Source organism: Dendrobates tinctorius, unplaced genomic scaffold (genome assembly GCF_039654945.1).
Source record: "Dendrobates tinctorius isolate UK_male_01 unplaced genomic scaffold, ASM3965494v1 ptg000296l, whole genome shotgun sequence".
NCBI classification, from domain to species: Eukaryota; Metazoa; Chordata; class Amphibia; order Anura; family Dendrobatidae; genus Dendrobates; species Dendrobates tinctorius.
Genome location: NW_027361963.1, coordinates 1,295,313 through 1,307,804, shown reverse-complemented (window position 1 = coordinate 1,307,804; position 12,492 = coordinate 1,295,313).

Sequence of the window (12,492 nt, the reverse complement as noted above, 5' to 3'; positions counted from 1 at the left end):
CCCTTGCCCCATCTCCCCATAGGCTAAGCTCTTGCATTCCCCCATCTCCTTAGACTGTACATACAAGTATTTTTAGTTACCCAAGTCAAGGATGAAGGGGCCGGCCTTGCCGCGTTATCATGGAGGCCGGAGAGCAGCGTCCCTCCATAGTGACTTTGCCCATTAGGGAAACTTGTAGTCCAAGCCCCAAGGATTCATTGTCTCCACGAAGCTTTCTTACATAATTTAAAAAAAAAAATTAATAAGGACATTCTTGCATTTTAAAATTGTTTTTATTCTAAATCCTATTAATTCTATTATTGTTCATATCAGACTCGAGGGAATTGGCCGATAACAACAGCACAGCCCCTGATGTAAGGTTACATTACTGCTGGAGGAGGCTGTGGCTCACTGGAGGGGGCTGCAGGAGGCTGTGGGTCCCTGTAGGGCCCTGTGTGGGGGTTGTTGCATGCTGTGTGGGGCTGTAGGGGCTATAGGGCTACAGAGCCACACAGCCCCCTGGTATGACTTCCCCAAGTGTCATGACAGCTGACTGTATATACATGTATACACATACTTGTAGGTACACGTGTCATGACAGCTACTTAGACTATACATACATGTATTTTTACTTACCTAAACAAAGGACGAAGAGGCTAGCTGTTCCAAATTATCATGGAGGCCGGAGAGCAGCGACCCTCCATAGTGTTGTCACCCAGCTGGGTCGCTATCTTGCATCTCTGCCCACTCATGATGGGGCAATGGGTTCAATGTTGCCTCTCGTATGATATAGCGCTTGTTCCTCACCCCTTGGGAGCGCTGGGCCACAATTGGGCGGTGGAAGGCTGGTAACTCAATTTATTCTAGTTCTCCTGGATCTTCTCCCCCATCTGGTGAATTGGGCATCATGGACAGCGCATCAGCATTAGCGTTCTTATGTCCTGCTCGGTACTTGATGGTAAACTCGTAGTTGGACAGCCGGGCCATCCATCACTGCTCTAATTCACCCAGCTTTGCTGTTAAAAGGTGGGTTAGCGGATTATTGTCCGTGTAGACGGGAGATTTCGCTGAAGCCAGGTAGTGCTTGAAGCGCTCTGTTACCGCCCAGACTATGGCGAGGAACTCCAGTGTAAAGGAACTGTAGTTGTCGGGGTTCCTTACAGTGGGACGAAGCTCCCTGCTGGCGTAGGCAATCACTCTCTCTCTGCCTTTCTTCATTTGTGACAGCACTGCTCCCAATCCCATGTTGCTGGCGTCAGTGTAAAGTACAAATGGTTGGTCATAGGGTAAGCCAGGACCTCATCTCCCGTGAGGGCCAATTTCAACCTGATGAAGGACTCTTCTATCCTTTTGTTTTGCAGCGGCAACAGATGGGCTGTCCGTCCTTGTCATAACGATCGCTGTCTCTCCCTCTGGTCGGTGGGATTCTCCTCTGCCATCGCCATGGGACGTCATCGGAACTGGAAGCTAGCTGGATCTTTTTCTTTGGAGCCACTTGCATGGACTGCACAGTTTTTGTGAGTGCAGCCACACTTTGTCAGTTCCTTGACTTGGAGACGTAGGTCTGCAGCAGTCATCCTCTTGGGCTGGCGTATCAGTCTCAATAGGGGTCTGGGGAAAGGATGCTGCCTCTTACTGGTATGTAATTTGTAGGGCTCCCCTGAGTACTGCGGTAACCTTTGCACTCTTTTTCAGGCTCCGCCCATGACTGCACGCCCCTCTCTTCTCATGTGCGCCGTGTGACGCAGTTATGGCGGCGATTTGAAAGTTCAATAAACTCTCTGGCACATAGTACCCAATAATGTCGGGCTACGAAATCCTGTTCGTGATGCCAAAATTGCTGCACCCCGCGGGGTACCCGGTACCGGGCCGGTTCTATTACTTCAGGGGGTGTCACGGCAGCAGTGACCCGGTCCGTGTCCCTGGGCGAGCAATCAAATAATGAAGGGAATAGTTAATATGGGGGATTAATTTGTGACGCCACCAGTGGTACTCAGCAATGAGAAGATGGCCGATGCTGCAGTTCAAGTCTACTGGGGCAGTTGGTGACGCAGCATAGATGTTACAGCTCTCCACGGGTAGAACTAGGCCCCAGGGCAGTTGTTTTATTTAAAAATGGTGGTGATGGTTGTAATTCAGAGTAGATGATGCAGTAATAAAGCTGAAGACACAGCAGGGTTGCAATTTCCTTTTACCTTTACTTGACAGTCCAGGGTGCAGACCAGGGGATCATAGATGGTGAGGGAGATCCGGTTAGCCTAGAAGCAGTTTAGGATTCACTGAGCCAGATGGATATGGAGGCCTCCCTACTGTGCTATCCTCTGAGGTCCTTGCTGCCTAAAGCTGTGCTTGGACCTCTATTTCTGCTTTTCTTTAAGCACTTGCCCGTATGGCAGGCAGCTTGAGCCGTTTTTACAGATGTCGCTCCTTCATGGCGGCTCCGGGCTCTCTTATGCTGCTGTGCCGCTGAGTGTTTTATGGGGCCAGGAGGCCTGCAGTCCCATGCCCTCAGGATTAAAATCTGGCATCTCTTTACCCGCACAGCCACGGACTCCGGCGTCCTCTTTCCAGCGTTTAGGTGATCTTTCTCTCAGCTCCTCTTCCCAGATTCCCCAAATTTCTCCTTTCCTCCCCAACTCTCCTCAGACTCTATCAGCACTCACTCCTCTCTGACTGACTCCTTCCAGAACAATCTCCCAACCCCAGCACTAACTCCTCCCACCGTCACTACCTTAAGCTCTGCCCCTTTTGGTCTGGAGTTAGAACAAGTGTTTGATGCTGGTTCTATCTGGTCAGGGGACCTCTCATTGCCACCGGCCATGACATTACACCTTGTGAGAGAGGCTATACCACTGCGGCAACTGGACTCCTGGGGTGCCACATAATCGTAGCCTCCAGATTATAAGTGGACACATATTCTTTTACCTGCCAATGCTTACAAAGTCGCAAAAGAAATAGGGATAAATTTTGGAAATGGCGATAATATTCATTTGGCAACCCGTCTGGTCCGGGGGCTTTAGTACTCTTCGTCAATTTAATAGCAGTCTCAATGTCCTCCTCAGTGAAGGGAGCGTTAAGACAGTTTAGCTGGTTTTGGGATACTCGGGGTAAATTAATATTTTGTAAATATTGATCAATCTCCAACTGAGATGGTTGAGGAGTTTGAGGGTCTCTATGTAAATTATAAAGTTAGGTATAGTATAGGGCGAATAGGCCTGCTTTCTCAGTGAGGTTCCGAACATGCTTTCCATGAGGGTCTATAAGGTGATCAATCCTGGTTTGTATTTTTTAACTCTGCATGTCAGTAGGGCTCCAGCTCTGTCCTCAGTTGCATAAAATCTTGTTTTCATTTTTTTAGTTTTTTTGAAATATAACTCTCCCATACAAGGGAGCACTGTTGTGAGTTCATTTTTCCCTTCACCATTGAGGTCTGATGAACTCCCTCCTCTGGTGAAGGAAGGTAGTGAGGCTGATTACCAAACACCTGGGCAGCTAGATGATGACTGGGTGGCTGGAATTGAGGACTGGATATAAGGCTGCCGACGCCCTTCTTCCTGGCTGGTGATTTCCTGCTGGATTCTTGGAGACCAGTTTGATTTCTGCATCTCAAAGCTAAGTTTTTCTGCTCTGCTTTGTACTCTTCAGTTTTGTTTTTGTTTTGCCTTGTTTTTTGGGAGTTCTGCCATCCCCGGCCGGGGGTGAGCTGAATTCCATTTTTGTCTCTGATCTGTTGATCTTTTGCTCTGTCTTCAGAATATACCTGAGTGCTGATGTAGTCTTTTGAAGCCTAGCGACTTCAGGGCCTGTTTTTCCTATCAGTCGGTTGGCTCATTTTGATAGGGTTTTTGCGGATGGCAGACAGCAGCTTTCCTATCCTGTCCTATGTAGTTAGCTTGGGCCCCATCATTTGCTCATCCTATCTTTCTATCTGTGTTAGTGTTTTCATCTTGCTTCACCGTCATTATATGTTGGGGGCTGCCTATTGCTTTGGGGTCTGCTCTGGGGCAGTTTAGTTTTTCCCCTGTCTTTAGGCTATGTAGTTCTCCGGCTGTGATCGAGGGGTCTAGGGCACCATAGGAACCCCCCACGGCTACTGCTAGTTGTTGTGGTTAGGTCCAGGGGTCTGCAATCCGATAGCTGCCAACCTCTCTGGTTTTTCTGAACTTAGCTGGTATTTTGTTTTTTCCTCCTTCGGTGACTCATCATAACAGAGCACATAATATTATCACAGCGATCTAATATCAATCACGGTTTATCAAAAGGGAAGATAAGACCAAGGTAGAGGGAGGGTAGGACACAAGGAATATGAATAGGCAATTCTTGGATTGGACTAAATTTAAACGCTCTATTGGACCTGGCTTTGCGGCTATCACCTTAGCGATTCGAGGTCTGGAGATGGGTACACTCTGGATTAATATACAACCCCTGGCAAAAAATTATGGAATCACTGGCCTTAGAGAATGTTAATTCAGTTGTTTAATTTTGTAGAAAAAAAAGCAGATCACAGACATGGCACAAAACTAAAGTCAATTCAAATGGCAACTTTCTGGCTTTAGGAAACACTAAAAGAAATCAAGAGCAAAAAATGTGGTAGTCAGTAATGGTTACTTTTTTTTTTTTTAAATCAAGCATAGGGAAAAAATTATGGAATCACCCTGTAAATTTTAATTCCCAAAACTAACACCTGCATCAAATTAGAACTGCTCGTTAGTCTGCATCTAAAAAGGAGTGAGCACACCTTGGAGAGCTGTTGCACCAAGTGGACTGACATGAATCATGGCTCCAACATGAGAGATGTCAATTGAAACAAAGGAGGGGATTATCAATCTTAAAAGAGGGTAAATTATCAAGCAATTTTGCGAAAGATGTTGGTTGTTCACAGTCAGCTGTGTCTAAAATCTGGACCAAATACAAACAACATGGGAAGGTTGTTAAAGGGAAACATACTGGTAGACCAAGGAAGACAAAGCGTCAAGACCGGAAACTTAAAGCAATATGTCTCCAAAACAGGAAATGCACAACAAAACAAATGAGGAACAAATGGGAAGAAGCTGGAGTCAATGTCTGTGACTGAACTGTAAGAAACCGCCTAAAGGAAATGGGATTTACATACAGAAAAGCTAAGTGAAAGCCATCATTAACACCTAAACAGAAAAAAAACAAGGTTACAATGGGCTAAGGAAAAGCAATCGTAGACACTGGATGACTGGATGAAAGTCATATTCAGTGATGACTCGCAAATCTGCATTGGGCAAGGTGATGCTGGAACTTTTGTTTGGTGCAGTTTCAATGAGATTTATAAAGATGACTGCCTGAAGGGAACATGGAAATTTCCAGTCATTGATGATATGGGGGCTGCAGGTCAGTAAAGGCACTGGGGAGATGGCTGTCATTACATCTTCAATAAATGCACCATGTGCAGAATTATTAGGCAAGTTGTATTTGAGAGGATTCTTTTTATTATTGAATAACAACTATGTTCTCAATCAAGCCAAAAGACTCCTAGATATCAAAGCTTAAAATTTTTGGAAGTGGGTTTTTTTTTAGATTTGGCTATCTTAGGAGGATATCAGTTTGTGCATGTAACTATTACTGTGCATAATTATTAGGCAACTTAAAACCAAATATATACCCATCTCACTTGTTTATTTTCACCAGGTAAACCAATATAGCAACACAAAATGTAGAAATAAACATTTCTGACATTTAAAAACAAAACAAAAAAAAGTGACCAATATAGCCACCTTTCTTTACGATGACACTCAAAAGCCTTCTTTCCATAGATTCTGTCAGTTGCTTGATCTGTTTACGATCAACATCGCGTGCTGCAGCCACCACAGCCTCCCAGGCACTGTTCGGAGAGGTGTACTGTTTTCCCTCCCTGGAATAAAACAAAAACACATGACCATAGTCCTATCATTAAAAATATTTTATTGATATACCATAATAATATAAAACCAAGGTTTAATTAAAAAAGCAGCAAAACATCAAATATATATATGATAATATGCATAAAAATTGACATAGAAATTGAAGGGTCAGCTAACCATAATCATAAGAGAAGGTTACACATATGTGTAGGGTCCCATGCCACAGGAAGAAGGACCCCTTAAATGTAAAAAAGTTATGTGATAAAGAAAATTCCAACAGCTGTAGGATAAATTTTACCATCCCATTTTCATAGTTGGAGGTCTCAAGAAAAAATTGTACTGCTCGTATGCCATCAACATGTCGTATATTAGTATACAGTGATTCAATGTCACATGTCACTAATAAGGTATCTTTCCCAATGTGTAACCCGTCTACCTTTTTCAAAATATCAGATGTATCCTTTACATATGATGGGAGGGATTCAACCAATGTCTGGAGTTTGGCATCAATGAACCGATTTATTAGTTCCAAATAGTTCCCTGTCCCTGATACAATGGGTCTACCAGGTGGTGATGTTTTATCTTTATGGATTTTTGGTAATAGATATAGAGTGGGGATGATGGGTTCAGAAACCCTCAGTGCCATATATAGTTCTTTAGATATCACCCCATCACTGTGAGCTTGTTTCAATATTCTCTCCAATTCTGCTTCAAAACTATTAGAAGGATTGTATGTTAATTTTTTATAATATTGTTGGTTCTTTAGTTGTCGAAAGACCTCTTGCTCATACTGTTCAGATGGCCAGATGACAATATTACCACCTTTGTCTGAGGGTTTGATCACATCATCCCAACTCCGGATCTTCTCTATTGATCTACGTTCCTCACCTGATAGGTTATCCATTTTAGCATATCTTGGTATAGACTCCAAATCCTTAGACACGAGCTTAACAAATAAGTCTACATTGGGGCATGTTGATAGAGCTGGAAATTTCTTAGATTTTGGCTTAATAGAAGCTGGAATGATGTCACTCTCGAGAATATTGTGCTCTTCTGCTATTACATATATTTTTATATTCGTTATGTAACACTATTTGCATATTTTTCTGTGGCATGGGACCCTACACATATGTGTAACCTTCTCTTATGATTATGGTTAGCTGACCCTTCAATTTCTATGTCAATTTTTATGCATATTATCATATATATATTTGATGTTTTGCTGCTTTTTTAATTAAACCTTGGTTTTATATTATTATGGTATATCAATAAAATATTTTTAATGATAGGACTATGGTCATGTGTTTTTGTTTTATTCCAGTTTTGGTTTATGACTGTCCTTTAGTTACTATAATATAGTCTTGGGTGGTATATGCAACATACTATACTAAAATTGACTAATTTCCCACTATATCCCCTTTATTTGCTGTTTTCCCTCCCTGTAGATCTCACATTTTATGAGGGACCACAAGTTCTCTATGGGGTTCAGATCAGGTGAACAAGGGGGCCATGTCATTATTTTTTCTTCTTTTAGACCTTTACTGGGCAGCCACGCTGTGGAGTATTTGGATGCATGTAATGGAGCATTGTCCTGCATGAAAATCATGTTTTTCTTGAACGATACCGACTTCTTCCTGTAACACTGCTTGAAGAAGGTGTCTTCCAGAAACTGGCAGTAGGTCTGGGAGTTGAGCTTCACTCCATAATCAACCCGAAAAGGTCCCACAAGTTCATCTTTGATGATACCAGCCCATACCAGTACCCCACCTCCACCTTGCTGGCGTCCGAGTCGGAGTGGAGCTCTCTGCCCTTTACTGATCCAGCCTCGGGCCCATCCTTCTGGCCAATCAAGAGTCGCTCTCATTTCATCAGTCCATAAAACCTTAGAAAAATCAGTCTTAAGATATTTCTTGGCCCAGTCTTGACGTTTTATCTTATGTTTCTTGTTGAAAGGTGGTCGTTTTTCAGCCTTCCTTACCTTGGCCATGGCCCTGAGTATGGCACACCTTGTGCTTTTTGATACTCCAGTAATGTTGCAGCTCTGAAATATGGCAAAACTGGTGGCAAATGGCATCTTGGCAGCTTCACGCTTGATTTTCCTCAATTAATGGGCAGTTATTTTGCGCCTTTTTTTATCAACCCGCTTCTTGCGACCCTGTTAGATATTTGCCATGAAACGCTTGATTGTTTGGTGATCACACTTCAAAAGTTTGGCAATTTCAAGACTGCTGCATCCCTCTGCAAGACATCTGCATCCCTCTGCAAGACATCTCACAATTTTTGACTTTTCAGAGTCCGTCAAATCTTTCTTTGGACCCATTTTACCAAAGGAAAGGAAGTTGCCTAATAATTAAGCACACCTTATATAGGGTTTTGATGTCATTAGACCACACCCCTCCTCATTACAGAGTTGCAAATCACCTGATTTACATAATTGGCAGTTGGATTTCAAGCCTATACAGCTTGGAGTAGGACAACATGTATAAAAAAGATGATGTGATCAAAATACTAATTTGCCTAATAATTCTGCACACAGTGTAGATTGATATTTTGGACACTTTTCTTATCCCATCAATTGAAAGGCTGTTTGGGGATGATGAAATCATTTTTCAAGATGATAATGCATCCTGCCATAGAGCAAAAACTGTGAAGACTTTCCTTGAAAAAAGACACATAAGGTCAATGTCATGGCCTCCAAATAGTCTGGATCTCAATCCAATTGAAAGTCTTTGGTGGAAGTTGAAGAAAATGGTCCATGACAAGGCTCCAACCCACAAAGCTGATCTGGCAACAGCAATCAGAGAAAGTTGGAGCCATATTGATGACGAGTGCTGTGTGACACTCATTAAGTCCATGCCTCAGAGACTGCAAGCTGTTAGAAAAGCCAGAGGTGGTGCAACAAAATACTAGTGATGTGTTGGGAGCGTTTTTTCGCTTGTTTGCTTTTCATGATTCCATAATTTTTTACTCAGAATTGAGGGATTCCATAATATTTCCCTATTCTTGGTTTAAAAAAGTAACCATTACTGACTACCACATTGTTGTTCTTGATTTCTTTTAGTGTTTCTTAAAGCCAGAAAGTTGCCGTTTGAATTGACTTTAGTTTTGTGCCAGGTCTGTGATCGGCTTTTTTTACTACAAACTTAAACAACTGAATGAACATCCTCCAAGACCGGTGATTCCATAATTTTTGCAAGGGGTTGTATATTAATCCAGAGTGTACCAATCTCCAGACCTCGAATTGCTAAGGGGATAGCCGCAAAGCCAGGTCCAATTGAGCGTTTAAATTTAGTCCAATCCAAGGGTCCCACATATCAGTTCTAGTTGCTTCTATTCGCTCATATAACATGATAGTGTTCATTCTTTCCTTTACTAAAGATATCGATAGTGTGGGAGTTTTCCACTTCGCCGCAATATGGATCTTGGTGGCCATACACAAATAATTTACAAGTTTGTGAGAGTTTTTTGAAAATCGCCAGTCTAGTTCCCAACAGAAAGGCAGAGGGTTCTAAGTCAATCTATCTACCAAACATTTGCTCTTATGCCATAGGTCAGATACAACTGTACAAGACCACCAGATGTGTTTCATGTCACCAGGTACCCTGCGTCCTCTAAAGCATTCACCAGAAACACTTGCATAGATGCCATGAATTTTATCTGGAATGTAGTATGCTGCATGAAGAAAATTCAAGGAGGTCTCTACATGGGACGTTTGGTGACTTCCTTTTGACAGTGTATTACAACTGCGGTACCATTCATCTATTGACATGTTAAATCCTAGATCCCCTTCCCATTGTAACATGTATTTTAATTTCCTATCAGCATGTGGTGGGCTAATGATAGAATAAATCAGTGAGATTAAACGACCCGTTGGGAAGGGGAACAAACACTTTTTTTTCCCAAAGCTCGTTGCCTGGAGAGGGGTTTTGTTTGGGAGAATTTGCTTGGCAAAGTGGAATATCTGATTTATACGCATGGCTTCTTTGACTGGGGACTCATATTTTTGAACAAATTCCTGTCTATCAAGTAAGACATTAAATGGGGAGCTGAGAATTCTTTTCAGCGTCCACCATGAAAAAAAATTGTGATTCGAGGCCCGGTTGAAACATAGGATTGTGCAATATAGTAGTCAGTGGGGAGGGATTAGATTTCCGTTTATATTTAAACCGCACTTTCCACCAGAGGTGTAATGAGTGAACTGTAAAGGGCGCCACAGCTACCAGACCCTGCAGAAGCCATTCTGTAGACCACATTAGGCCTGATAGCGATGATGGCCTAGAAAGGATTTTAAAGGCCCTTTTACATTTAGCGATGCACCAGCGATCCAGACCACGATACGACCCGGTCAGGATCGCTGGTGCATCACTAAATGATCGCTAGTGAGCTGTCACACAGGCAGATCTCACAGCGATACAGCGGATGATACTTACCTTTCAGACGCGGCGATCCTGACGTCCTCCCGTCCGTGTCCACGAGTCGCTCATCGGCGCCAGCAGGAAGCGCCCGATGAGAAATGGAGCCGGCCGATCTTGCGCGATCAGCGATGGACAGCGGGGGGAGCCGGTCGGAGGTATCACACATAGCGATATCGCTATAACGTCAAAAAATCGGTGATGTTATAGCGATATCGCTATGTCGCTATGAGTAAAACCCCCTTAAGAGAACCTCTCTGGGTTTATTGCTGTATGATCAAGTATTGATTAATTGAGCAATCTGTGCAGACTTATAGTAAAGTGCAAAATTAGGCAGGGATATTCTCCCTTCTTTCCTGTGAAGGAACGTGGTTTTTTTGTGCAATTGTTTTTTTTTCTCCTTGCCATAGGAATTTGGGCACCATCGAGTGTATATGGGAAAACGTTCTGGTTGGTATCATAACCGGAAGGGATCTAAAGAGATAAAGAAAGCGAGGTAATGACACCAATTTTATTGCATGCAACCTACCGAGCCAAGATAGCTTCAAGGATGACCATCTATTTAGATTGGCTTGAAAACCCTGAATCAATGGAGTGTAATTCCATTTGAACAGTCATCATATTGACCATTAACTTGATCCCCAGATAAGATAGATAATGTTCTTTGCTTGAGAATGGGTCTCTTGGAGGCAAAGAATGTCAGGATTATGTTTTCGATAGTCCAAAAAGGCCTTCTTGCGTTTTAAAGGGGAATTAAAACCCCTGACATTATGTGATAAACATGTTTGGTTAAACTTGTAATGCTAGGCAAATATTCAGGATTGAGAGTCCTCAGTAGTTGATACTATGAACATATAGATCTATGAACTGGTCCAATGTTTATATTTATGTTTTTCCCCCTCCCATATTGATAGTTCTGCTTCACGTCACTTGTCTTATCTATTGCATTTTTTCTAGGCTGTATTGTGTATAAATATGTGACTTCAGATTTTGTATTAGTCTATGCCTGATGAAGAGACCTGAGTAGTCTCGAAAGCTTGCAATGTATTACCATCTTTTCAGTTAGCCATTAAAAGGTATCAACCACTGAGGACTCTCAATCCTGAATATTTTTCTATCCACTGGCTAACACGGTACAAAGATATACATCTTTCCTGTAATGCTAGGCAGTAACTCACCCCATGGACATGGAACTGAAGTCTTGAGCTAACCTGCGTAAGACAGCCTTGAGTATGATAAATACAATGGGTGCGAGTGTCCCTGGGAGGAAACAATTGGGAAAGACGGAAGGGGGGGGCAGACAAAGACACATAAATAATAAACAACTAACATGTACTGTATGTGCACACGTTGCGGATTGGCCTCAGGAGTTTCTGGAGCAGATTCTTCATCTCTTGGCAGAATCCGCAAGTCAAAATCCGTGCTTTTTTATGCAGATTTTGTGCGGATTGTCATGCGTTTTTTGGGCTGCAGTTTTCTATAATGAAAGGGGTGTAGAAACAGCGGAATCTGGACAAAGAATTGACCTGCTGCGGAAATTTAACCGCTGCAGATTCCGTGCAGAATTTTCCGCAGCATGTGCACAGCATTTTTTTTTTCCATTGCTTAACACTGTATGGTCAAACACTTGTGGATCTGCAGCGATTCCGCGCGTGTGCACATACCCTAAATGGGCTACAAGTCCAGTTCGCATAATGATCTGGAGGCCTTTATTAACGAGATCAATCCAAAATTCACTATACAGTGGGGCAAAAAAGTATTTAGTCAGTCAGCAATAGTGCAAGTTCCACCACTTAAAAAGATGAGAGGCGTCTGTAATTTACATCATAGGTAGACCTCAACTATGGGAGACAAACTGAGAAAAAAAAATCCAGAAAATCACATTGTCTGTTTTTTTTTTCATTTTATTTGCATATTATGGTGGAAAATAAGTATTTGGTCAGAAACAAAATTTCATCTCAATACTTTGTGATATATCCTTTGTTGGCAATGACAGAGGTCAAACGTTTTCTGTAAGTCTTCAGTAGGTTGCCACACACTGTTGTTGGTATGTTGGCCCATTCCTCCATGCAGATCTCCTCTAGAGCAGTGATGTTTTTGGCTTTTCGCTTGGCAACACGGACTTTCAACTCCCTCCAAAGGTTTTCTATAGGGTTGAGATCTGGAGACTGGCTAGGCCACTCCAGGACCTTGAAATGCTTCTTACGAAGCCACTCCTTCGTTGCCCTGGC